The following is a 26,971-nucleotide window of genomic DNA, read 5'->3' as shown; positions in this document are numbered from 1 at the left end:
AAGTGACCCAGAAGTGACCCAAACCCTTTGGAGGAACCCAGAAGACCGTGAGTGAATCCCAGACACTTGGTCATTATGTTATTTATACGGTTGGAGTTTAGTTTTGCTTTGTTCAGTTTGTGACTGTGCCCTGGTTCTTCCCTCCTGAAGTGAGAAACTATTAAATTTACAGGTTTTACAGGAGCCCACAGTTGAGAGACTTTGAATTTTAAAAGAATTTGGATTTTTAAAGAGACTCACTGTATTAAAGAGATTGACTTTTTGAAGACTGTGGGACTTTAAATTTGGAATGTTCGTGTTGTAATATTGAGATTAATGTGTGATCTTGGGGAAGAACAAGAAGGAACAGTTATGTCTCAACATTAATCATAAGGCAATTAGATTCAAAGGAAGAAAGACAGTCCAGGTCTTAAAGTATCTTTTATATTATTATATTATTTTAATAAAATATATTAAAGGCTTTATTGAGATATAATCAACGTACCATGCAATTCCCCCACTTGCAAGTAAAATTCAGTGGTTTTAAAATGCAGTTATCAAGTGGCCCAACCATCACTTCAATTAATTCAAGAATATTTTTATCTCCATTCATAGAAATGCTGCACCTCTCTGCTGTCTCCCCAAGTCCAGGCCCCCTCTCCAAGTTCTAGCCAACCACTGTTCTGCTTTCTCTATATATAGATATGCCTATATACTCCAGAAATATGGAGTGGGTGCCTTCTCTTGTGATTGGCTTCTGTTACTTAGGAAGATGTTAAAAAAGTCATCCATACTGTCATCTCTATCACTTCATACTTTTCTACTGCTGACTAGTATCCCATCATATAGCTATGGCATTTTATATTTATCCTTTCATTTGTAGGTGTTTGAATTGTTTCTCTTTTCTGTAGATATTGGAAATGCTGCTGTGAATACCTCCTCCCCTCCTACTTTTCTATCCCAGGGCTGGGGATTGAACCTGGGACCATGCACATTGCTCTGCAAGCCCTCCATGACTGAGCTATATCCCAGCCCTGCTGATGCCATGAATAGTTTTATACATGTTTTATGTCAACATAATTTTTCATTTCTCCTAGTGCAATGTTTTTTAAATAAGTTTTAACTACATTTCTTATTTTTCCTATGATTAAGGGGACTGTATTTTAGAACTTAACTCAGAAATGTCATGCATACAATTTCAAGCCTCTTAAATATGGGATCATCCCTTTCCTGAAATTCTACTGTTTCTTGGTAATAGGAGGAGAGAGGCTATCTCTTGGGGCAAAGTGGGAGCTGGCTAACTTGGGATCCTAGACTGAGGAGCAGGTGTGATGGAATTTCCTTTGCTGCACCAAGTACAGGCCTTGCCCGCCACAGGCTCACAACTTTTAGCAATCAAAGTCTTCTTCCAAGGGCTCTGTGAACACACACTGCAGCGAAGAATGAAAATGAATCAGAGTTAGAGACTTTGGGAAATTTACAGGGAAGAGGTGGGGGAAGCAGCCTCTCTGATACAGGCCCATGAGAGCCTCACTCTGCCCTGGCATGAGACGTGGAAGTATCATCCTGTGTGTCCTGTGGGCCTGCAATAAAAAAGAGGGCTCTATATTAATTTATAGTAACCTTCTTCCAAGAAATGCAGAGTGTCTCAAACAGTCTTTCACTTACTCCCTGGAGGGAATATGCATAAAACTTGCATAAGAAACAACTCCTTTTAAAATTTACACTCTCCAGTTAGTGCTGGGCAGAAATAGAACTAGCAAAGTGGACCTCCAGGCCAAACATTCCACTATATTATTGTCAGTGTGCTTTATAAATCAATGTATATCCAGAGAAGCAGGGCAGCCCCATGACTCAACTCACTGATGACGGCATTTCTTTCCCTGGGCTGTAAACTTTTTCTTCCAAATTATAACCCCTTGCTAGGACATGCTCCAGGAAATGGAAAGATATCTTACAGTTCATCTACAGTACGTGGCTTAGGCTGCATGGTCCTGTGCATGGGTAGCCCCAGGTTTACTTTGTCCTCCAGCTCAAACCTCCAAGCATCCCAACTGGGAACTGAATGAAGATCCCCAGAACAGCTCAGCATAGAGGGAGAAGAGTTTTTGTCATAGTTTTATTTCTGATGCTGTGATAAAAACGCCCTAACAAAAAGTAACATATGAGGAAAGGGGTTTATGCAGCCTGCAATTCAAGGTTACTGTCAATCATTGCAGGAAAGTCAAGGCAGGAACTTGAGACAGCCGGTCACATCAAAACCACAGTCAAGAGCAGAAGGAGTGAATGCATACTTTTTCACTGGCTTGCTGTTGCTCGGGTGGGTTTCTCCACTCATAACAGTTCAGAACCTAGGTGGTTGATCCTACAGTGGGCTGGGTCTTCCCACAATAAGCTTAATTAAGACAATCCCCTACAGACATGTATTCAGTCCAACCCAGTGCAGACAATCCCTTATTGAGACTCTCGACTTGTGATTATGGGTTATGTCAAGTTGACAATTAAAGCTATCTTTAACCTTTAACCATCACACTTAACCCTTTGCCAACTTGACACACAAACATAGCACTTCTAAAACCATAATGTTCCACTCCTAATGCCCAAAGTCTCTACTGAGGGTCTGGGAAAACAGTTCAGTTTATACAGTACCTGCCACAGAAGCATGTGAATCTGATTTCAAATCCCCAGTACCCATATGAAGGTCTTCTGTGCTGATGTGTCTGTAATCTCAGTGCTGGGGGAAGGGTAGAGAGAGGAAGATCTCCAGAGTTCTTTGGGCAGCCAGTGTAGACCATTGAGTTCTCTGTTTAGTGAGAGATACTGTCTCAAAAAATAAGATGAAGAGAAATTAAGATGCCTAGCCTCTGGTCTGTACACATGTACATATGCATACCCACACAGAGTTAAAAACATAATTTAATTAAAAAAAATACTCGTGTTGTAAGGTTCTTAGGACTTAACTCTAAGGGGAAAAATGGTCAGGGCCACATTAGTTCATCTCAGAGAATTGTACCTGGAGATGTTTGTGACTTTCCTTTCATCCCTGACAGAATTCTAAGTTCTATAAATCCTTTCCTGATGAAGATTAGGGATTGGAAATCTTAGTTCAGTTAGCAACAAAAAAAATTCAATGCAATGTCCCAGGGTTCCTCTAGTGCCCAGAATGTGTTCTTTTGGGGAGCGGGTGGGGGCTCCCATAATTTTAACACACATTACTTAAAATTCAGGTTATTTGTCAACTACACTAGTTCCATGATGTCTGGAAGCCTAGTCAAAGATGAAAAGGCAGGACCCCTGTTGGAAATTAAGAATTTGAAGATGGAGAAAGCAGAACATCAAGACAAACATGAGCCATTTCTAAGTAACGAATCATTGTGATTGTTCATGTTGCACACCCGTAAAGGCCAGCCATCCTGCCAAAATTTAAAAATAAAAGACTCTCACACTGGAAAATCTGCTGACACAGAATCTGCATCTCCAAATGGCTGCACATAATTGGCTGATGCCGAATAGTAGCTTACGTTAGTTTGATGGAACTGCCATAATCAAATGCCACAAAATCCAGTGGCTTCAGCAAAGAGAATCTATCACCTCAGAGTTTGAGTCTCAAATCGGAGACCAATGATCAGCAGGGCTGATTTCTTCTGAGGATGTTTCCTTGTCTGGCATCTGGTCTCCTTGTCCTTGTACCTTCCTGTGGTCATGTCTGTGTCAACATCTTATCAGGACCCCATCAGTCGCCTTAGCTTAAGGCTTATCTCACTGAAGCATAATTATGTCTCTAAAGAACCCATCTCCTGGGAGCTGGAGAGATGGCTCAGAGGTTAAGAGCACTGACTGCTCTTCCAGAGGTCCTGAGTTCAATTCCCAGCAACCACATGGTGGCTCACAACATCTGTAATGAGACCTGGTACCTTCTTCTGACCTGTAGTCATACATGCTGTATACAAAATAAATAAATGGATCTTAAAAAAAAAAAAAAAAGAAAAAAGTTCTAAGTACATTAAAAAAAAAAAAAAAAGAACCCATCTCCTGGGGCTGGCAAGATGGCTCAGCAGGTAAAGGTGCTTGCTGCCAAGATTGATCTGAATGTGATCCTCAGAACCCAAAACCTGGAACGCCAACCCCTGAAAGTTGTCCTCTGACTTCCATAAATGCATGCACACAATAAATAAATAGATAAATCAATAAACAAACAAACCTATCCCAAATACAGCCCCATTCTGAGGCTCTGGGGATTGGGGCTGTAACATGAATTTTGGAAGTATGCAGTTTAACCCATAACGTGGTTATTTCCTTTAAATGGGGACACAGTGCTCTGAGTCACTGAACTAGCCATCTGGTATACCCTTCTCACCGGGGTCTTCCCCTTCCTGAGGTAGGGTTACCACAGGCCAACTCATCCGGGTGCTGTTCTTCCTCCTGGCTTTCTTCTCTCACAGAGAGACCCACTCTTCCAGACAGTATACAGACCTGTGACACTCTCATCTGGGACAACAGCTCATACTTCAGTCATGGTTATAGAACTAAGGTTGCTGCTCGAATGATCTTCACGGGGGCAATCATGAGATGCCTAATAAATAGCGATGATGATAAGCTGTGCCCATTACACAGAGATAACAGTTGAAGGCAGTGCAGAAGGAAGGAGCTGCCGTGAGGCATAACCGACTGCTCGTGTTCGAGACAGGACATACAGGTTTGAGGAGGGAAATCTCTCAGTGGCGCCATAATTCTTCCTCAGAGCTGATCACCTGACTGGATGAGGAACGGCTGTAAATTTCAATGGAAATTCAGCCTGGTCTTCATACCTCGTTGCAGAAAAATGTTAGCCAGATTATAGCTGAAAAGTCTGCTAATTCTGGGGACGTTTTGGTCTAGTGCCTGGAACAATTACAGCATGTATTCACACCTACCACACTCGACACTGAGCAGAACTTCCAACACAACACTTAGTACTTTATTTTTAAAAGCAATAGCAGCGACTGAGTCGTGCTCACTCTCCGGCTTTCTAGCTGAGCTTTCCATGAGACTGGAGGGTGAGGGGCATCTGTGCTGACAAGAGATACGTTTTTTGTGCTTTTAAAAAATCTTTGCTCAGAATCAGGAAACTTGGGATGCTGGAACACGCCTGCACCTGCACTGACATTCACAAATCACATTTGCAGGGTTCTGAGAAAAGATGGTTCAGTGGACTGCTTATTCAGCACTGTAACTTAAAAGAGCCTTAAGACATCAAAACTATTTGCTTTGGAGACAAGGAACAAGAGGTTCTGAAATTTTAGATCGCTCTCCCCAGACCAGAATATCACCCACAATGCAGTTGTTGTTGTTTTCAGACCCGTGTTCTCCCCCACCTAAAGGGATTGCTTTTAAGCAGGCTTTGTCCTGTTAGCCTAAACTGTATGGAAAGAAAACCAAATAAAACAAACTAGCACACACACACCCTGCCCTCTCTACAGCAGAGTCTCTACTCCGGAATTAAGAAAGAACGGCCAATTCTACTCCAACTAGCTTAGCAAACGGAAGAAACTTTCGTGAGGTTGCTTTAGGCTGGCTGCTCTAGGAGCTGGTCTCCACACAGCTCTCTGGAATCCTATGTGAGTCTAACACCAGGGGGCGCAGCATCCTTTGTCCTGACTAGAATTGAACACAGGCTCTGAAGCATGGCTGGGCCTTCAAGAAAGTTGGTTTTTATTTTTACTTTTCCCCCTATTTCCACAGTTTCTTCATGGAACCAGCCAACTCCCCAGGCTCCTCCACATATTCTCCTTCCTTCCTAGAGGCCCTCAGATTCTCCCCATAGGCAAGATTTAGCAGGAAGGGCCAACAGCCCCTTCGCATGCCTGCTCCTCTGCTAAGTCTAGGAGACCCTACCAGGGACCTGTCATTTCTTCTCATCAGGCCCCCAAATTAAAGAAAGTTTGAAAACAAAGTTAAGCTTTTTAAATCGAGACAAAATGAGCATGATGTGAGAGCTGGTATATATCCATCCTTTCCACACACACACACTCTCTCACACACCCACAGACAAATGTAATAAATAATTGTTTCTGAAAAACTTGCAGGTATGGTTTCCCCCAACCATCTACGAACAGCCTTTGGTAGTGGATACTTACTAAAGGCACAGAGTTTAAACATCTTTTAGGCCACACCTCTGCTCCTCTTAGCCAACCACTCTGAACAGTGTCCCTGCATCTCTAAGTCTTAACCAACTTGTCTTCAGCAGTAGAAAGAAATCTACTCCACACACGCTAAGTCTTACCCATATTGCAGATCCAGTGCTCCCATTCCCACAGAGAAACGAGCATCTCCTTTCTCTTTGTAACCATCAACCTCCAAAAGCAGTGTCTTTTTACAAAGTTCCCAGGTTCGCTGGGTATGGTGGCTCACACCTTTAACCCCAGCACTCAGGAGACAGAGGCAGACAGATCTCTGTGTATTTGAGGCTGGGCTGTTCTACATAGCCAGTTCCAGGAGAAAGACATCCCCCACCATCTCAAGGGAAAAAAAAAATCCCTCATTCTCCATTGTTCTAACTGCACACAGGGTTCTAAAGACATCTTTGAAAAGCAGCAATTATGTTTATAGAGAAAGAATTTAAATGTACATAGTCCTTTTCTTGACTCTCATTGTAGTTCCCCAACAACTCTAAGGGATAGTCAGGGGAATCTAAAACTTAATAGGCATGCCCCAGTCCTGGCCCACCACAGGGTGGAGGCAGTCTTGGTGTTTCTGTCATGAGGCTTGGAAGAGGACAGTTTGTGCAGTTACACCAAGGTCTAGGAAGAATACAACCATTACAAGTAATTATTAATATGGTCTCAGTTTCTGAAAACACATAGCAATTTTTGGCTCCTGAATAGGACAGAAGGAAAGAAAAGGAAAAAAGAAAAGTTGGTATTAACACTCATCTCATAGACCTTTTTGTTATCAACAGCATCACCACTTCTTTCTCCCATTTCTTATTAGTTCGTGTAGAGCAGCGGGAAGAGCTGAGCCTGGAGACAGGTAGCCATGTTGTGTTAGCTTGAGAACCTGCCTTTCTTCCCTCATAAAATGATGATAACATCTCCCAGTTACACAGCCAACCACTGAAATGAAAACTATAAACGTTATTTTGGGAGAGAGAGTGGAGTTGGAGGCTTTTACTTTCAGTTTATGTTATTTTATATTATTGGAGGAATTTTGATTTATGCCTGTCTTCCTTTCATATCTTTTACATTTTGTTGGGGGCTTCTGGGAAGATGACTTTTGCAATGTGTCTGGATGGCACGTGCCCTGGCACACAGTTGATACTCACTGAACAGTAGTTCATTGTTAGCTATTGTACCTCCTTCGAACTGAGCAAATGGACTCCAAACTCAAGACATCCAGAGGCCGCTGCAGACCCTGCTCCCAGCTCCTTCCACATCCTCACGTCAAATCCTTTCTCTGCACCTCAGTTTCTTCAAAAATGACAAGTCAGAGGCCAGTTGATTTGGAAAGCTGTGGGAAAGTCGAGACAAGCTGCACAGCACCCCACACTGCCTGAGATGCTGTCTCCACTTTAGTCCTGCTCACTCTGCAGGAGGAGGCTCTCAAGCTTGGGCTGAGCAGACAGGATGCTTCCAGGGAGAAACTGCCATGTAGTCTGTGCCGAGAGAGGGTCATTCAGAGACAGCTGAGCAAGCTCCAAGACAAGTACAGAAAGTTAGGGAACAAATGATGTGCGAGTATTGTGTAAGGTCATCAGCTTTGGGGGGAGGCGGGAAAAGGCTTCAGCTGTTTCTCTGGTACACTTGTCACCACAGTCATCTCCAGAGGACAGGAACGCCCTTGGTGGGACAGAAGGGACATAACTGAAGGTTAGGACATTCATGGCCAAGTGACAACCAGCACCTCAGATTCCCTAGTGAATTCTGTCTCAGGGTCCAGAGCTGAGCCCAGACTTTCCCTAATCAGACACGCCCCCGCCCCCCAGCTTTGGACAAGAACAGAAAGAACATACTGCCCACAAGAGTTGAGCTTAACAACGCCCGTCGAATTTCTTCCCTGGTTGCCTTTATCTGAACAAGAGCAGAGAGGATAGGTGGGTGGGGCTTAGGAGGTGAGGGTTCAGCCGCCCACCCTGCTTCCCACCCTTAACAACTGGTCCTTGGGGGCCCATCTGCATATATATACACACAGTGTCTCTCTGAATCCTGCCCATACGTTCCCCACCCTGCTCAGAAGAGGAGATTTTCTGTCTGTCCCCTTTGTCTGCCTTTGGGCTTGGGGGACTAGAGGCAGGTAGTCTGGTCTTTAGGAAGGTTGTGACTTTCTTTTCGCCTCGCAGTCTCCTTCCTATTTAAAGCAGCGCCGCCTGTCACAGCATCTCAGTGCCAATATTTGTAGGCAGATTTTCTGACATTGTGAGGGGGGCATTCAGAGCAGATGGGAAGCCCTTTCCCAAGGCCATCGGGCAGAGCAGAAATCAGTTTCACCAGCAACCAGCAGGAATCCTTAGTCCCCAATTGCAGTCAGCACCCAAAAGCTGTGTGTGTGTGTGTGTGTGTGTGTGTGTAAATTCGTGTCTTTAAATTATGTGTCAGCGCCTGTTAAAATTACAACTCCCCCTGAAGTCCATGCTGTCAGTAGTGCCTGCAACTCTGAGGCATCTGGAATAACGGTAGCACAGTTTACTGATACCTGGAAGACCCTCCTTTTAAAAGGAGGCCTTGAGATGGGGAGGCGATTTGCACTAAGGGGTGGGCAGGTAGCAACAGCTCCGGCTGGTCTCCAGAGGCAACAAATAAAATGCCGCTCCAACTAGCACATTCTGACAACGTCTGTCTGTGTAATTCTGTATTTTTAGAGAAACGCCAACGATTGTGCTTTACAAGTCACTTTCAAAGGCAATCCCCGAAAGTCTGACCACTTGTTAAAACGCTTGCTTTTCTATGTTTTTTTTTTTTCTGTGCCCAGTTAGTATCTCTAGTTAGCAGCATAGTTTATTATCCTTGGGTCCGTGTCCCCCCTCCAACCTTGAACTAAAATAAAGCAGGGGCTCCCGAGCTGAACGCTGAAAATTCTGCGGGGCCTTCTCGGCTGGAGAGGGTCTCTAACCAGCCCGGAGACCAGCCTGGGGAGAGCCTACCCTGACGTGCACCGGCAAGTTGGTACGAGTCTTACTTAGCAAAGGCAAACGGAGAGGTCCAGGGCAGCCCAAACCTCGGGGTGACCAGAAGCAGAAAGGAGGTAAACAGGGAAGAGAAATGTCAGGAAGGACCGGAGACGGTGCGGGCTGATCAGGCGAATATTGCTAGGATGATTAAGTACGGGTGGGAACCCGCGGTGCAGTGCGCAAAGAGACCTGAGAGTCTTGTAGTTTCCAGTCCCAGCCTCCTCCACCATTCCTGCGTGATGAAGTCTAATGTCTCTCGGGTCGGCGTAGCTCCACTATTAAAAGGAGTGTCCTCAATAACTTGAGGTTTACCCGCTTCCTTCCCCCCAGTTTCCTAACATCTGTTCCTATTTCGTTTGGAGCCGAATAGTAGGTGGCTGAGGGATAGAGACGCATGGCCTTAGTAAACTAAAAGCGGCAGTTCCCCAGCCGCACCGAAAGTTGCTCTATCTCCTCTGATGCTCCAAGAAGACCCCCGATGGGGGCTCTTCCAAATATCGATGCTCTCCAAACCCAGTGGGGTTCGCTGTCAAAAAAAATAGGAAGCCACATCAGAGACACTTGACGGAGAGCCTGCGCTCCCAAGCCTCTAGCAGCGTCACACCGGGTTGGCTGCCCGAAGCCTGGGGAACGTGCACCAGAGCGGGACTGCCCTTTCCGAGTGAAACTTCAGCCCCAACGGTCTTCCCCACAAGTTTGTGGGATACGCGAGCCTTCCAGTCCCCCAGCTTCTAAAAACGTTCTCCACAGGCTCACTGTGTCCTTTTTAGCCGAGCGTTCTTCTGCGGCTGAGTTAAGAAGGCGCTGGAGCAGTGACGCCCTTCCAGCCAAGTGGGAGCTCGGAGCAGCTCTCGTGAACGGCTGGCTTCCACCGCCTGCTCTAGCTCGTACTTGGAGAAGTTGAGCGAATTTCCGCATGGGGAGAAACGCGCTGTTTGGAGCGCACGGTGGGGGCAGGAGTCGAGCAAGCGGCACCCAGCTCTTTGTTTTTGAGAGAATGACACGCTCTGGTCGTGCGAATCCACCACACTGCTTCGTGGTTTCCGAACTTAGAGAATCGTGCCGACGTTCGGCAGTGTGCAGCGGCTTGAGACTGTTTTTAGTTTCTGGAGAACGAGACTGATGAGCCGGTGCAGCTCCCCAGGCATCGCCGGGCTCAGCTGCCACCACCACTTGCTCCCCTTCGGCCAGTGTCCCGTCTCTGTCTCTGGCCACCCTTTGAGCAGTCAAACCTCTTCTCCGACTGCTTAGGGGGAGGAGGATAGGATGCCTAAGTTGCGGAGTGCCCCAACCTGTAGTTTCACCCGGCCTGGTTTAAATATCAAAGCCTGGCCCGCGTGGGCAGGCTTGCAACTGGGCCCAAGACACAGACTTTTATTTGTGCAACGGAAAACGGGATGTGCGAGTCACTTGAGATAATCATGTTTTTTCTTCATTCGTCAACTTATCCCTCACACAGCTAGAGCTGATCCGTTAGAAAGGAGGCTCAGCAAGCTTAAATAACTGGCTTCCAGCTGTAAGCCGACCGGCGATTTGGTTATTTAACACACACACACACACACACACACACACACACACACACACACACTACTATCGCAAAAGTTCCTAAAGAACCCTACTTGGCTTAAGAGATATGGGAAGATCCCTTCTTAAAATGCCCTAGCCCTGGACAAGGAGGGGACGCGCTGCTCTTTCAGCCTAAGAATTGAATTCTGTATTCGGGTGGTGCATGGTAAGGGAAAGCTACAAGCCAGGCTTGTGGTGTGGAACGAGCGCGATTCCTTTCAGGAGCATAGATTGGGCAGAAGTGGGTGTTCCACTTCTACCCGGCAGAGTTGCACAGTCTGGGGCTGGAATGGTCCTCTTCCCCCAAGAGATTGCTAACCAGAATCCTTTGCCGGGAGCCATAGGTGCGCGTGGTGCGCATTGACCCAATGCAAAGTCGTGAAACCGCTAGTTGTGGCCCAAAGATGACTGGCGCGCATCACTTTCACAGGGCGGGGGAGATGGTGCACTCGGCCCCTCGGATCTAACACTGCCTTGGCAGACAAGCTTTCCCAGTTCCTTCTCTGGGCCCTTGCCTGGCAGTGCCTTCTGCTGCCATCTAAGCCCGGAACCCCTGAACTTGTCCTCTCTCTCTCCCCCAAGGAACCTCTCGGACTCCCCACTGTCACCAGCCCCCTAACTCTCCCAAGAGTGACCCTGGACTCCTTAATTTTTAACATCAGGACCTGGTCCCTCCTCCGATGTCCCAAACAGTCTCTCTCCCTTCCTCCCTGCTCCCCATCCCACCAAGGTGCACGGCTGGCCAGTTCCAAGCTTCTGTCACTGGCCGAGCTACCTCAACTTTCAAAGATCAGTTTCCTGGTGCTTTGACACCTCCGAGTTTGCCCCCAGTGGGCTGTGGCAAGGAGAGAAAAGTAGCCACCCATTCCTCCTTCACCTATTCTCCTCTCCGCCCACCAGCTACCCCAGCGCAAACCTTGCCTGCCGGTGGCGGTGGCGGTGGAGGGGGAGAGCACAGAAGTCCCCAAGGACACCAACTGTGCTGGCTACGGAGTTCTTCTCCTCGCACCCCTCCTCTGTGCGGGCCTCTGCCGTTCTGCCCTCTCCTCCCCCATCTTGCGGCAGCGGCGGCAGGGACTCTCGGACTTGCAGTTTGGGTTTCAAATTCATTTTGCCTTGCTTTAATTTTGTTAAAGGTTCCACCCTGCCGGAGCCTGGAGCACCGCTCTCCAGTTTTCCAGTCAGGAGTTCGGATGATGGACCCTTGGAGCAGGGTGGGTTGTCCCTCCATGGAGGCCCAGGGGCTCCCTATCCCCCCCCCCCCCGTGGTCTAGTTCTGTCGTCCTGCGGTGCCCCTCTGTCTCCCTCACACACCCCATAGCTGTACATTAAGGCAGATATGGTTGGCTATGTAGGAGACAGGAGTAGGAAACACTGGAGAGGACACCCTGTTTCTATGACTGTCCTGAGCTCTTGGCACACAGGCTGAACTGGAGGTGACCAAGTTCACTCTCTTGGGGTTGCCCAACTCAGTGCGCTGAACCTAAATAGGAGACTTCTAACACAGACAGGACCTCAACTTGCTTGATTTGCGGCTTAATCTATTATTTTGTCTGGGATTAGTGAAGTTTGAGATTTGGGGGATCCACATTTACTAGCCCGAGGCTTCAACTTCCAAGCCAGGAAACCCATAGGAAAGTTCCAGAGAAACCAGATCTCGTGTGCGCTTCTGGGAAGCCTGTGGGGAACAGAATGAAATCCTGGGTCTGAGCTTTTCTAAACACCACCACTTGAGGTGTGAAACAGAACTTCATCATGGTCTCCACTTCGCCTTGATTCTCCCCCATGGCAAGCGACACCTGGCCAGAATCATCCTAAGGGCAAGAGGGTTCCTGGATGAACCAATGTCTGTCTGAATTAGTTTTGTCTTTTTGCTCAGGGTTAGGTGGCAACCGGTGCCATACTGAATTTGAAACTATATGCACTGGCAGGAGCATCCCCCGATCTCATTCCCACTTCCATTTGCAGGGTCTCTTTCTACAACACCTGTCAAGCACATAAGCTAGGAGCTCAGAGTCTCCAGCTGGGTTCCCTACTAGGCTCTTCAGACAAACCTGACCCAAACCCTGACTGCCAGGAACCAAGCTCCCACGCCCTCCACAAGTCCATGAGACCTCACCAACTGCAAGCCAGGCCCTGATGGACTGGCCAGTGTTGGAGCAGAAACCCTGTTAGAGAAAGCTTCCTTGAGGGTTACCTGAAAGGAAAAAAAAAAAAAAAAGGTTTCTGGACCCTCAAAGCAAAACAGGGCACTGACTCCTGCTCTGGCTTTCCTGGGGAGGGCATGAGAAGAGAAAAACCGAGGTACCAGTGCTACTCTCAACTTGGAAGTTTCCACAGAATTGTCTTTCTAGTCCCTAACTCTTTGCAGATGGGTTGGAGGGGAGCCCCTAACCCTGAAGAACCATCCTCTGCTGCCTGCCCCGATCCACCCACCATGGCATAAGCCAGTATTTCTAGGGCAGAAGCTCCACTCTGGTTTGTATCTGCTGTGATTATAAAGCATCTCATTCACAGAGGAGAGCAAGTCCAGCCCCTTCTCCGTCTCTGCCCCTGTTGTAGCCTGCTAAAGCTTCGGACACTTTGCTGCATTTATGTTGAGTCTCTAGAACTTCAGATTTCTCAGGGAGATGTTAAGGCAGGTAAGTAACATCTGCCTTGGGTGTTAAAACAGTACTTATGAAAAAGCTGGCTGGGCTTCTCAAGGAAGGACTGGAGTGGATTGGAAGATGGAGGAAACAGGAATGGGGAGAGGCACAGACTGGGAGGGTTGTGATTTTTTTTTTCCACATCTCTTTTGGAAACTATCTCCTCTACACCTGAACCTATTTGAATTATTGCCAGGCAGGACAGGAGGCTGGAGTTCTTCCTAGGAGAAAGTCAGACATGAGGGATGTCTGTCTTCTACATCTCTATTAAAGATAGCTCTCCATTAAGTTCAGCACCTTGCCTTTTAACAGGTCACCTCTGCCTGTGTGTTGATGGTGAGCGCAGCCAGAGAGGGTCTCAAGGGAGACTTCCGAACCCTCAGAGGTCGGTTTGACATCTGGGAGCCTGGGAAGAGGGAGCTGGGCTGAGGAGGAACCCACCAAGCTCTCCCTTCCAAGCCCGTTCTGTTCAAGGAGGGCTGCACATTTGTGCTTCTGATCCTCAGGTCCAGATTCAGAGAAGAGTGAGCAAGGGGTGTCTGTGTTTGCCGTTTTCACACTGTGCTTGTGTCGAGGGCTCTCCCATTTTTTGTCTTCTCTTCCTTCCCCCTTAAGTCTTGGCAACCTGGGAGGGGGCAGCTTAATGGGTACTAAGAAATGGATGAGTTTATTCCTGTTAATCAGCTACAGAACAGCACAAACACTGACTCTCCATTGAAAATAGGATCAAAAGGGGGGGGGAGAAAAGGAAAGAAAACTAAACGTTATCTGGGTAGGAACTAGTTGGAACTGAGAAATGGGTAATATGGGTGCACTTGCTGATCCTGTCTCTTTAAGAAAAATCCATAAAGGTTTTTCTATCAGCCCAGTGTCTGGGAAAGAAGCAAACTCACTGCTTGGAACAAAAGAGACAAAGAGGCCAAACAACAAAACAAACAAACAACTCCCCCTGCCCCCGTGGAGAAACAATAGACTGAAACAGCAAGTGCAGTTACGGCCTGGCCGGCTGCTCCTGTCCACCTGCCAAGTCTCCCCACTCGGCTAGAGACCTTCTCTCTGCCCCCTCCCTCCCTCCCAAAGCCTTTTCTGTCTTTCTCTGTGTGACTCTCTGTCTGTCTCTCCTGGGGTCTGGCTGTGTGTGTGTGTGTGTGTGTGTGTGTGTGTGTGTGTCCCATTTTTAATTTCACTCTGTCTCAGAAATCTTTGTGCACACCCCCCCAACATTAACACCCCCGGCATTTATTTACTATCTGCCTATTTCTTAGACCACCTCAGCGGCTCTCTTTTAACTGCCCAGCTCCTCAGAACCCATGCTTTCCCCGGCATCCCTTTTGTGTTTTCTCTGCAGCAGCCTGCCAGGAGTGCCCGAGTCCATTTGCACTTCAATTTCACCCATTTCTCCTGTTCGGCTCTTTGCTCCTTTTCTCTGCAGCTCTGGCATCCTCCCTCCCCATCCCCAAGCCGCCCTTTCTTCATGGCTTGGCACCGCTTGCTCGGGGACTCTATGCATGCCTGCCTTCTCTTTCTCTCACTCCCTCTCTCGTCCCCTCTCCTCTGCAGCAGGCCCCCTCCCCTTTGCCCCCCAATCCAGCCCTTTTCTTTCCGCTTTTCCCCTCCCCTTCAAACTTTCATAAAATACTGTAAACAACCTTGCCTGGGGATTGCTTTTCTTTGTGGAGTGAATAGAAAGCTTTGGAAAGTGAGAAACGGAGAAAGGAAAGGAGAGGACACGTGGAAACTGCAGTCAGCAGAGGCTGTGGCACGGAACCAGCTCCCAGCCAATAGTCTTGCTCCCTTTCACACTGTCTTTCAAATAACCCCTTTTGTGCCAGCATCCCTCCTGAGGCATCTGTGTCTGCTCAGGAAGGCCTGGCCCGGACCCGGATCCCCTTTTCAACGGGGCCTTAGGGGTGAACCCAGGCACCCACACCCATGGGGAGAGTTGCTGTTGATTTGGTCAGGGGCCTGTCACCCCCAACCCCTCATAGGAGGTAGGGGGTTTCCTGGCAATGTCAGCAAGGGCTTCTGCTTCTTTCTGAGAGTAGTTTAGAATGGTGACGGTAAAAGAATATTTCTCCAAGGACTAGAAAAGAACAAGTTCCAGTGAATACTGGTCTTGTGGAGAGAGGGGATTTGACTGTTGGAAGCAGAGCTAAGGGCTCCCATAGTCAGGAAGGCCATGACCAGGAAAGTGCTCATCCCGCCGCCCAGCCATGTCCACATACACTGTGTGGCTCAGGCCACAAAACCAGGAAAAATTATCTTCCTGGCCTCATCCCCTCTCTTCCTCTTCTCTTCGGTAATACGCAGACAAAAACATATATGGGGCAATCCTGAGGGGAGAAAGGCATTGAGCCTTAGACGACTATTAAAAACAGAAGCCGCAAATTGACTCTTGCTGTTTGTTGCCTGGTGATGAGGACTGTATGAAGAAACATTGATGTTATCAGGAACATACGTAGGGCTGGGGCTCTAGCTCATCGACAGAGCATCCACACAGCCTGTGTAAGGCCCCAGCACCTAAAACAATTGTTTAAAATGTATACATGTGTATGCAAATATAGTTATGTAAATGTAGGTACCTATGCAGGGTAGCCACTTGTCGGAAGAGAAGGGAGGCATTTGAAAGTAGCTGGCCACTTCTTGGCCAGGCACCTGTGGGAAGGCTGCTGTCCCTCCCTCGGGGTGGTTTTCTAAAGATGAGCAGCTTTTCATAGGTGACAAAGCCAAGCCCAGGCCTGGCCAATGCTTCAGCCCCATTTCCTCTTTCCCTCCATCTCTTCCTTTCTCTCTTCTCCCTTTACTGGCTTCCTCCCCAAGCGATGTAATCAAAGGGGAAATCTACCAAATCGCCCAGACTTTCGTGTCCTAAGGGAAACTGCACTGCGGTCTGACTCATTGTCTGAACCCTGTAGGCCATACAGCAGCCTACTCCTTCTGCGCCCCAAACGCCACCTGCAGTCACTTGTTCTCAGCTGGGGACATTAGGCCCTGTTACCTAGTCTCCCCTCTAGATTCTTCCTTTTCCAAAGTTAAGGGGGAGACCCTTATGCAGCACCTAACCTATATGTACGTGATTCACGTACATGACCTAGAGAGGTCTGCTCTTGGCAGAGTGTTAACAGAGCCCCTTGGCCAGAAACCCTAAGGAGAGAGCCACAGAAAGGGGTGTGTTCTAATGAACTCTTGTGCTGGCCCAGAACAGCCCCAATTGGGAATACTGTTTTCTTGGTATTTTGACCTTGTGTCAAAATGACTGATTCTTCCCCCTCCCGGGAAGTCACTTTCTAGCCAGCAATGTTTCTGGAGCTGTTCTGGGCCACACATCAGTGCATCTGGAAGCACTCACTGGCAGAGGCCTTCTGGCTGACTGTGGCAAGGAGTGCTCTCGAGCTTGGGAGCCATGGTGGAGCCTCTAACTTGGGGGTGGGAGAAGGATCACACTGAAAAAGTTCCCACCTCCAACTGACTTCCCTTTTCCATGGTCTTATTGTGTGCTCTGCTGATTCCCCCATGTCCACACTTCCTGGCTTCCTGTGTGGGTTTCCTGTTTTATCTCAGCCTCGGCAGCCACGAAGAGGCGCAGATGACAGGGACGCTGGCAAGGTGTATTGTCCCTTATTAGCCAAGGCTCTTGCTTCGCTGTCCTGATACTCTCCACTGCTTAGGGTGTGGCTGTACAAACCTGCTGTGTTTCTCCATGTGGGCATTCTGACAGCCATGCACCGCTTTTCTGTAAACTACAAATACGGTTGTCCATTCCTCCTGGAAGAACTTCCGCATGCAGGCTTCAGCCGCCACGCCCCAAGTGTCCCGAAGCTGTGGACAACCTGCACAACCAAGCATGTGCTTTTAGCTCCCCAGTTCTGACAGACATGAATGCTGGTGGTCACTTAGTCCTTTAAGATGCTTGCCTGAAATGGAAAAGACCACAGGGTGTGACTTCAGGATGTTAAGAGCTTCTGAAGCCTTCCAAATCCTTGTACTGTGTTCTTTTGGGCTCCTGTCTAAGAAGAAGCTTGAGATTGTGTTTTCCTATTCTCCCATTGACCTATATTCTTCGTCTACTATATGGTTTCACTGTCATATGGTGGAAGGAAGGCATTTGTTACTTCGGTGGGTCCAGCAGGTTAAATTAGTAAGACCACTCCCCAACACTGGTAAGCTTCTGCTCCTTGCTTGACTTTGCTTCTAGTAGTCCAGGCTTACCCAAAACCAGCAACTCTTTTCTAGATAACCTGAGAGGAAGCACTATTTTAAAGCTGAGAACTACTGCTTACAGAATTAAAGGCAAGCTTGCAAAACATGCTAGACACAAAGGCCACCTCCAGGTTCTAGGAGCAATTCCTGCCCCGAACAGTGGCTGTTTCTCATGGCTGTTAGATGGGTTCTTTGCTGACCTTTCCTATAGAACGGAAACCTCTCCACTGAAGGGTCTGTAGAACACTTTCCCCCTCTGGTGTCTCTCAACCCTGGCTGCAAAAGAATCACTGGGGAGCTTTAAAAAACAAAACAAAACAAAACAAAAACAAAAACAAAAAAAACAGTGCCTGGAGGCTCATTGTTAAGAACACTTGCAGAAGACTGGAATTCAGTTCCCAGCACTCACATGGTGACTCACAACCATCTGTAACTCTGGTTCCAGGGAACCTGACACCCTCCTCTGGTCTCCAGGAGCACTGCTCACACACAGTGCACATACATTTAAGCAACTAAAACATGAATACATATAAAAAATTAAATAAATCTTAGAAACAAAACAAAACATTAGCAATGCCTGGGCTTCCCCTCAATGCAATTAAATCAGAATTTCTAGGAATGTGGTGTGGGTATCAGTATTTTTCTTCCCACCAGAGTGGCCCTAATCCTTTGTGAGGGTTAAACACACTGATATTTAGGCCAGGAGACCAATATATTATAATGCACGATGTTCCCTCTTTTATGAAGTACATGATGAATTCACTCCTACTGCAGGACATGGTTCTCTGGAGACAGAGCATGAATCTGGTAGATTCTGTGTTTGTAACACGTTTATTAGAGTACACAATATATCACCACATGTGTTGTTCACACAGGAGACTTAGAGGCGAAGGCTAACCTGCAAATTTAAAAAAAAAAAAAAAAAAAAAAAAAAAAAAAAAAAAAAACCTCTGTGACATATGATTGGCAGGGGTTAGAAAGCTGGTACCATCCCTAACTCAGGTTGTGACCTTGGACAAGTCACTTGACCTCTTGGCCTCAGATTTTTTTCCAGTGTAAAAAAAGATGGCTCCGGCGAGGGTTCTGTGATCTGTTCTGCTGTGCTCTGGCTTTACCTGGATTTGCTAAAGTCTCAGGAACCCTGAAGCTTAGCAAGGCAACTCCCAAGTACTTTTGGAGGCTGACTCAGTTAATCATGCATATTCCTGACAGCCATTCTTCGGATGCTCCACTGAATCCCTTTCCCAGACCCTAAGTATCAGAGTGGTGATTTTTAAATAACTCTGGGCTCCCTTAATTCTCTCTCCCAGTCTTGCAAATGAGCAGATGAAGAGAATGGAGGGGTGTAATGTCTACGAGCAGTGGGTAATGACTAACAGAAGTTTATCCAGTTGGATAAGTGTCTAGTGGATTGCTGCTGGGGTCAGTGTTCGTTCTGGTCTTAATTAACATCTTCATTAATAGTGTGGGAGAGGGAATAAACAATAGCTAATGATATTTGCAGATGGTAGTAAATTCAGAGGTGTTGCATCTACCAGGGAGAGTGGCAAGAGCCATGGGGATATCAGAGATGTGAACAAGAAGCAATTATAATGATGTTTATTCTGGAAAAAGCGGAGTGAAATGTTTAGAGGGGGAAATGGCAGGGGACACTGGGAAACGCCAGAAGAAACAACCATCTCTACCATTTGTAACTTGGTGTGAATTTGGCAAATGAGGCAGTTAATAGTCTTAGAACTTCTGTTGCACGTGCTGGCACCGTCCTGAAAAACAGTAATAACCACAAGAACAATAGCAGTAACAGCATCCAACATTTGAAGCTGGGTGTGGTAGCACAAGCCTGAAATTTAGGACCCAGGAGATGGAGGCAGGAGGATCAGAAGCTCAAGGGCAGCCTTGCGGCATGGTGAGTCTGAGACCATCCTTTGGAGCTATGGAAGAACCTGACTTAACTCCCAAACAAACAAACAAACAAACAAACCAGAAAACCAATGTTTATAGTGTTTACAAGCTAGACAGGATTCAAAGTAGTCTCAGTCTTAGCTCTGAAGGTTCTACGCAGCCCAGGTCTCTGTAGTTTTTGACATAGACTTGTACTCTTAGGATTCTAGATGTGAACAGACCCATGTTCATGAGGAAATGAGAAGTTCCTCATCCCATGGACAGAATCCTTCTACCAGTGATTTTTCCATCTCTAACCTACTTAACTCTCTTTTTCTGTCTTTAGGCAATTGCTGGAAGAATTGATGTAATCATGAGGATAGAGAGAAAACCATTGCAAATGCTCAGAATGAAAAGAATGAAAGACAGAGGAAAGAAGGGAGAAAGAAAGGAGGAGGATGGAGAGGAAGAAAGGGAAGAGAAAGGGAAATTCATATTGCTTGTGTTTCCCACAGGTACAACAGCAAGATGGGTGTTGAGCTTGGATGTGTCCCACATTGTCCTTACGTATCTAATTCTCAGTGACGCTCCTTAGCAGTTACTCCCATATCTCTTAATGAAATCAATCTGGAGAGCCAGAGAGGTTGGGCCACTGGCTATGAACACACAGGAAGGCCTTAGGTTGGGTGGAGGTTCAAATGCCAGTTGTTTCATTTTTCCACTCATGTCCCTTTGAATCACAAATCTGTTTCCTTTTCTTTCAACCCCCCCCCTCCACACACACACCTAGAATAGCGGCAACACACAACCACACGTAGAGAGCCAGAAGGTAAAAGTGTAAAGAAGAGAAAGGACCCTGGAGAGCAGAGGACAAAGGGAACATGGCCAACATAGACATCCTTCACCCGGCTCAATGTGATTGAATTATTTATAATTACATTTTGAAATTAGGAAAAATAGACTTTCCAAACAAGAAAGGCCTCAGTACAATGGAACCTAAAATAATGTGAATTTGACCTTGAGGGAATTTGGCAGAGAGTACTAGTGTCTGAAACAAAAGTAAAATGAAAAGAAATACAGTTGAATGTAGAAAAGCCAAGACCTTTCTTGAGAAATGCAAAGCCCAGGGCCGGGTGGATGCCAAAGGTCTTCACAGTCTCATCAGAGGAGTCTTAGGACATCAGAAACATACACCTTGTCATGGGTCTTTCTACGCCAGTGAAGCTCCATAAGCCAACATAGGTTTAGAAACTGGAAATTGAACTTTAAGAGGGATGAGCATTTCTGACCATGAACATAAAATGTATAATTCAAAGAATAAATTCAGAGAAAGCAAAGTTGTGAAAGAGACGGGATTGCCTGGGAAGGCTCTCCCTGTCACCTCCTTCTCCTGGAGCCCTGCGCAAGGGATCCCCTTACGGTCACTTCCTGGCTTTTCTTTTTTGTTTGTAGTTTCAACATTTCTATCTCTTTTTGAACTGTAGATGAATAAAAGCATGCCGCCTGTTTTCTTTCATGGCTCGCTTCTTCTTCACCATATGTTGTGTGTAAGTAAACTCTGCCATATTTATCCATTGTACCATTGAGGGAATTTGGGGTTTCTCCTATGGAACACTTATAAAAAATTCTGCTGTAAACTTCTTGCACATGTTACCTGCTGCACATGGTGTCCCCAGGGTAGAGAGAGAAAACTTTCATCTACCATCTTAACAGAACCTACTGGCTAGTGGGCTTGAGAGCTAAAAAGCTTTTTAAATTTTATTTAGTGTAAAATGTTTGGGAGCAAAACAAAAATAAAAGGTTAGTAATATTATATGATATACTAATATTATATAAAGTTCAGTTTTCCATGTCCAGAAATAAAACGCATTGAGACATAGTCACACTGCCCCTGGCTTCCTTTGCCCAGCATTTGCAGAATCGTGGACTTGCCTCAGAAATCATGGCCTGCAAAGCCTACACCATGTATACTTTAACATGAACACTCAGGGCCCCTTACTTAAAAAAATAAAAACAAAAGCAAGCAAACCAACACCCCCCCCAAAAAAAAAAACCCACAAAAGCTAAAAACTCTTAAGAGTTTCAGGAAGAGAGTGGAAGACTCAACCAACATGAAACCTTTAGACACATTCACCTAACAGACTGTCCCAGCATGTCTACTCAGTCAAGCACCACGGGACCATCTAAGCAAGGATTTCCACAGCCAAGCAGCATAGACCCAAACAGGGGTCTCCACAAGGACATCGCACATTCTCGTGAAGGTGGCCCTGCCTAAAATACTGGCCCTTCCCAGTAAAGATGTGTTGATCTTTGCCCTGGAATTGGACTTAGAAGCATCTTAATTTAATAGAGAATAGTGATACCTGCCACACCCCAGGTCCGATGCTAGTAACTTCCATTGGTGTTAAGCATGGGCAGCTTCTTTCCTTCGCGCCTGTCATTCTCTGACCCCCACAAGTACAATTTAACTTCTTTCCCCCCAGAGGTCAGATTCTCAGTAGTTGTCAGTTTACAACAATAGCTGATGACTGTTTGGCTAATACGGTCGCTACTCACATTCCCTTTGGGCATCAGGTATTTAAAACCATTGACTAACAAAGACTGTGCAGTCCTCAGGGCCAAAGGAACTGAAATGCGCAAGTGCTCTTTCTGGATCCAAGTTGTAGAGTGTCTGGCCAAGTGAACTCCAGATTTCTTGGAGAAAATTTGTCAAAAGCAAACAACAACAAAACCCATCAGAAGAGTTCACCGAAAGACAGAATTATACAGTGTAAATTTAGGGAAAGATGACTCAGCAGATAAGAGCATTTACCACCAGACTGACAAGCTGAGTTCTGTCTCTGGAACCAGCATAAATGGACAGGGAGAACCAACTCCCATAAGTTGTCCATTGACCTTCGCCTGCATGTCCATACACACACACACACACACACACACACACACACACACACAGAGAGAGAGAGAGACAGAGACAGAGACAGAGACAGAGACACAGAAATACATGTAGAAAAGTTAAAAACAAGCTTTACAAAGTAAATTTGGGGAACTAATATTATCTAGTTCTTGACACTTCTCTCCATGCTGTCTAATAACCAAGACTGTGATTTGCACTAACATGAACGAGAAGGTCAGCGGTTCAGACGAACACAAAAGTTGAGCCCATGTACACAGGCAGTTGAATTTTGACAAGTATATAAAGACTGCGAGTGGAAAAAAAAAATCCTTTCAATGAATGATGCTGGAAAAACTGGGTAGCCATATGAAAAATTATAAATTTCAATTCATATCTTGCACTAGATACAAACTTTCACTCAAAATGGAATCTAGATTTTAATGTAAAAGATAAATATTTAAAAATTGTAAAAGAAAATTTATGGAGAAAATTCTTTGTGTTGCTAGAGTAGGCAAATTGCCTCAGATAGAAACCAAAAGCACAATCCATAATTTTGACTTCATCAAAATTTTAAAAAATCTGCTCTACAAAAGGCAATCTTAAGAGACTGAAAACAAAAATCATAGACTCAGAAAATATTGCAAATCAGTCATGTGGCAGAGGCTTTGGAGGCACAATATAGAAAACTCTAAAATGCAACAATAAGAACACAGAAACCCACAGACGGATGCCTCAGCCTGGGATGCTAGAGACACACAAATACTTGCACAACACCATGTCCACACTGTTAGCCTTTAGGGAAATAAATGCCAAGCAGATAATAGGACACATTGCATACTTACTGGAATAGCAATCAGAAAAAAATAAAAATTAAAAAAAAAGGAGTGGTGGGGGATTTGAGCATAGTAAGTGTTGGTGAGCATGTATGCAGAAACTGGAGCTCACACCCACTATTGGTGGAATCGTAAGAGCACAGCCACTCCCTATTAGAAAAAACCATGTCATTTCAGGCAAAAAGAGACCAGCCCTATCTATGCCCAGGCATTTCCAAGAGAGCTGAGAGTGTGTGCCCACATGGAGACCTGGATTGCCTTTCTATGATATTCAAAAAGGGCACACAATCTGGTGAGCATTCACCAGATAATATTAAGAGCTGTAGAATAAAACGAATTGCTGATGCACACAATAATATTGATGGGTATCAACATTACTGTGTTCAATAAAAGGTGCAAGAGCAGGAAAAGCAAACAATAGACAAACAAAAAACTGAAGCGTACACGCTATGTGATCCACTGATCTAAAACCACCATGCTATTTTCATTTAAACAACAATAACAACAACAACAACAAAACATTGCGGGGACAGAGGCTCAGAGGGAGGAATGAGGAGGAGGCACAGTGTATGCCTGAGTGAGAACTTATCAAACTGTATCATTTAAATACATGCAGCTTATTGTATGGCCCTTACCCATTTCAATATACTTTTTCTAAGAAAACATAAAAGGTGACATTAAAAGAGAGAAATTCCACATCTCTGAGAGGGAAGAGCAATAAACCTACAAGAGATTCAACTAGCAAAGGACTCTTATCTACAATATACAAAGAACAGCTACAAGTCAATAAGAAAAGGACAGGAGAACCAACCAAACCGGGCAAAATATTTGAGTAGATATTGATAAAGAGAAATTCCAAATGGCCAAGAAACAGACAAAAAATATGAACTTAACCTCTTTTAGTCATTTGAAAAATGAAAATTCACAAAACACTGCCATCTTCCTGTATATCAGTTTAAAAAAAAAAAAAAAAAAAAGTCTTGGTGAAGATGTGAAACCGCCAGAACTCATAGGCTGCTGCTGCGAGTGAAAGTGAGTCCAGGCATTTTGCAAATTTCTTCGACGTTATCTGAAAAAGCTTATAGGCCAACTCCAGAAATTCTGTACATAGGTTTGTGCCCTAAGAGAACACATGCTCGTACACTAGAAAACATGCAGGACAAGGTTCACATCATTGTTATTGATATTTCCCCAAGTTGGAAATGATCCAGGGGCTGTCAAGTGGAGAACAAATTGTGTATACACATACAATAGCATTTCACATACAGTGTTGGGGGGAGGGTCTGTTATCAGCAACGGCAGGAGGGAGTCTCGCAGAAAATGCTGAATGCAGTAATTCAGACATAAAAGGGAGCCATTGCATGCTTCCCCTTATATGTGAGTTTGAAAGCAGGCGATGTAAGTTTGCATTATTAGAAACGAGGGGAATAGTTATCTTTGGGGAGAAAGTTGAGTGTAACGATTGTCAGAGAGCAGGAAGTGGTTTCTGGATCATGAGCAAGCTGCCATTTTCCCCTTCTTCTTCCTCTCTTCTTCCTGAAGGAAGGGGTCTGCGTATGTAGCCCAGGCTGGCTTCTAACTCTGCCCTCCTAATCCAGCCTCCTCAGTGCTGGGATCATAGAAGTGTGCCACCTACTCAGGGTTTTCTCTTTTAGCATGAGTCATGGTAACAGGATAATCCTCTGAGCAACACTCTCGCAAGACACACTGTGCACGTTAACACACACTCCCAGAACACACACGTGTGCGGTAACACAGAAGATGGCTCTTCCTTGCTACATAATGTTCTCTTGCACGACTGTATAACAATTTAGTATTTATCCACTAACATATTCTGGTCATTCATTTGTTTATTATGATGTTGGCAATTGAACCTAGGGCTGAGTATATGCTAGGCAAGGACTCTAGTCCTGAGTTACATCCTCACACCACCATGAACCTTCATTTTGAAATAGGACCCATGTTGTTCATGCTGGCTTTGACTTTGAACTCATTCTGCAATACAGGCAGGCCCTGAGTTTGCAATTCTCAGCCTCAACCCCCTGAATAGCAGGCCTGCTATAGGTCTAACCCCACCCCCCACCATGTGGGGGGGGGAAGGGGAGAGGAGTGCATGTGGTCATGTGCGTACATGGTCATGTACGTACATGTGTTCGTGTGCATGTGTGTATCCCAGAGGGCAACCCTGGATGTCATTCCTGGGCACCATTTACCTGTCCCCTCTCTTTTTGAGTGGGAAACTATCTCATATTGGCTTGAAACTCACCAAGTTAGCTAGGGTGTCTGACAGGCTCGAGCCTAACTCCACCTCCCCAGAACTTGAATTACAAGCACCAGCCACAGTACCCAACTTTTGAAATTGTAATGTGAGTGTGTGGGGGGGGAGAGGGGGTCGAGCTCTGGTCCTCATGGTTTCCAGGCAAACACTGTCATGAACCCAGCTGTCCCCTCAGCCCCAGTACCTTGATCTTGAAGAACACAATGGGAGACAAGAACAGTCACCCAGGTCTTGCTCTTTAGGTGTCTGAGAAGACCTTGGCTTAGCCTACACACAGTGTGTGTGTGTGTGTGTGTGTGTGTGTGTGTGTGTGTGTACAGATAAGTCCTGACTAGCTCGCCATCAGTTTGGTCAGATTATTCCAAGGCTGCTCACAACTCTACTTCCCAGTCAGGGAAGTGTGGGACCTAAAGGAAGGGGAGATTTCAAAGCCTGACAAAAAGCTGCTCTGATGGGTGGTGGGTGGGTAGATGGGGGCAGGTTATGTGGTGGTGAGGAAAGGTTGCATTGCACTAAGAACCACGAATCTGCCGGGAGGTGGTGGCGCACGCCTTTAATCCCAGCACTAGGGAGGCAGAGGCAGGCGGATCTTTGTGAGTTCGAGGCCAGCCTGGGCTACCAAGTGAGTTCCAGGAAAGGCGCAAAGCTACACAGAGAAACCCTGTCTCGAAAAACCAAAAAAAAAAAAAAAAAAAAAAAAGAACCACGAATCTAGGACTGTACAGCCCAGGTTCAGCTCTTGCCACCCACAAAAGCTGTTGGCTGAGGAATTTAGTCTTCCTTTATCCTGCTTTTCTCCCATGCACAATGGAGACACCATCTGGCATTTCCGGGAGGGTTAAATGCAGAAGGCACTTAGTCAGTTACAGGTGAGAGGGAGCACAGGCTGTCTTTGAAAGCAATGTGACCCGAAGGGTGGGCTCTTCTACATCACTGTTCAAACTCTCCCCCGAGCCTACTTCTCCCCGTCATCCTTGTGACCTTTGACCCACTCCCTCTGTCTGGGGAACTGCTGCACAGCCCCATTTTCCCTGTCTGAATGCCTTTCTGCCAGTTTTCCAGAATTCTAAGGTCATGTTCCTGACCCAGCGAAACAACCTGGGAAGCAAGTGCTGCCCGAAGAAGGGCACACACATCTCCGGTTGACTACAGCTTCGTTCCCCTGCCCTGTGTCCTCCAATCGCAGGCAGGCCTCTTCACTCTAGGCCAGAGTATCAGGGTTTTTGCCCAGAGAATGTCTCCCAGACATAGTAGGTAGTCCTTTGTTCCCGAGGAACTTCCTCTTCAGTTGATCACCAGCATTGTGTCAGTACAGTCACAGTTTTTATCGTGTGGCCCCACTGTTTTATGTCGTTACTAACCTCAGCTTTTGGATGCTGTTCTTGTTCACCGGGCACCATTTTATCCCTCATCACAAAGCCTGACACAGGCTTTACAAAAGGCACTCCCTCCAGATGCTGTCCAACTTCCTCCCTTCCCAAAGATGACCTGGGAGTGATGTGAGACAAAGCCTGCTTGCAGCGACCGACTTCTGACTACAGCACAGCCTCC

The 26,971-nt window shown here is 46.2% G+C and overlaps 1 protein-coding gene and 1 long non-coding RNA gene across 9 annotated transcripts in view; one reads left to right on the top strand and one right to left on the bottom strand.

Moving 5' to 3' along the window:
* Positions 1–26,971, top strand: part of Nfib (nuclear factor I B) — a 419,841-nt gene that overhangs the window by 155,627 nt on the left and 237,243 nt on the right. The window lies entirely within an intron of this gene.
* Positions 404–26,971, bottom strand: part of LOC114695834 — a 39,464-nt gene continuing 12,896 nt past the window's right edge. The window contains exons 1-4 of one of the 4 annotated variants that reach the window (XR_003734925.2): positions 11,604–11,888; positions 7,280–7,793; positions 2,629–2,799; positions 404–1,562 (exon numbers count right to left, since the gene is read on the bottom strand). This is a non-coding gene — a long non-coding RNA (uncharacterized LOC114695834). The other 3 variants (XR_005090855.1, XR_003734923.2, XR_003734922.2) reach the window with 3 other exon arrangements.

This window comes from Peromyscus leucopus, chromosome 2 (assembly GCF_004664715.2).
Source record: "Peromyscus leucopus breed LL Stock chromosome 2, UCI_PerLeu_2.1, whole genome shotgun sequence".
Classification (NCBI taxonomy): Eukaryota; Metazoa; Chordata; class Mammalia; order Rodentia; family Cricetidae; genus Peromyscus; species Peromyscus leucopus.
Note: the sequence above shows the minus strand (reverse complement) of the source record. Positions and strands in the feature narration are given on the sequence as shown.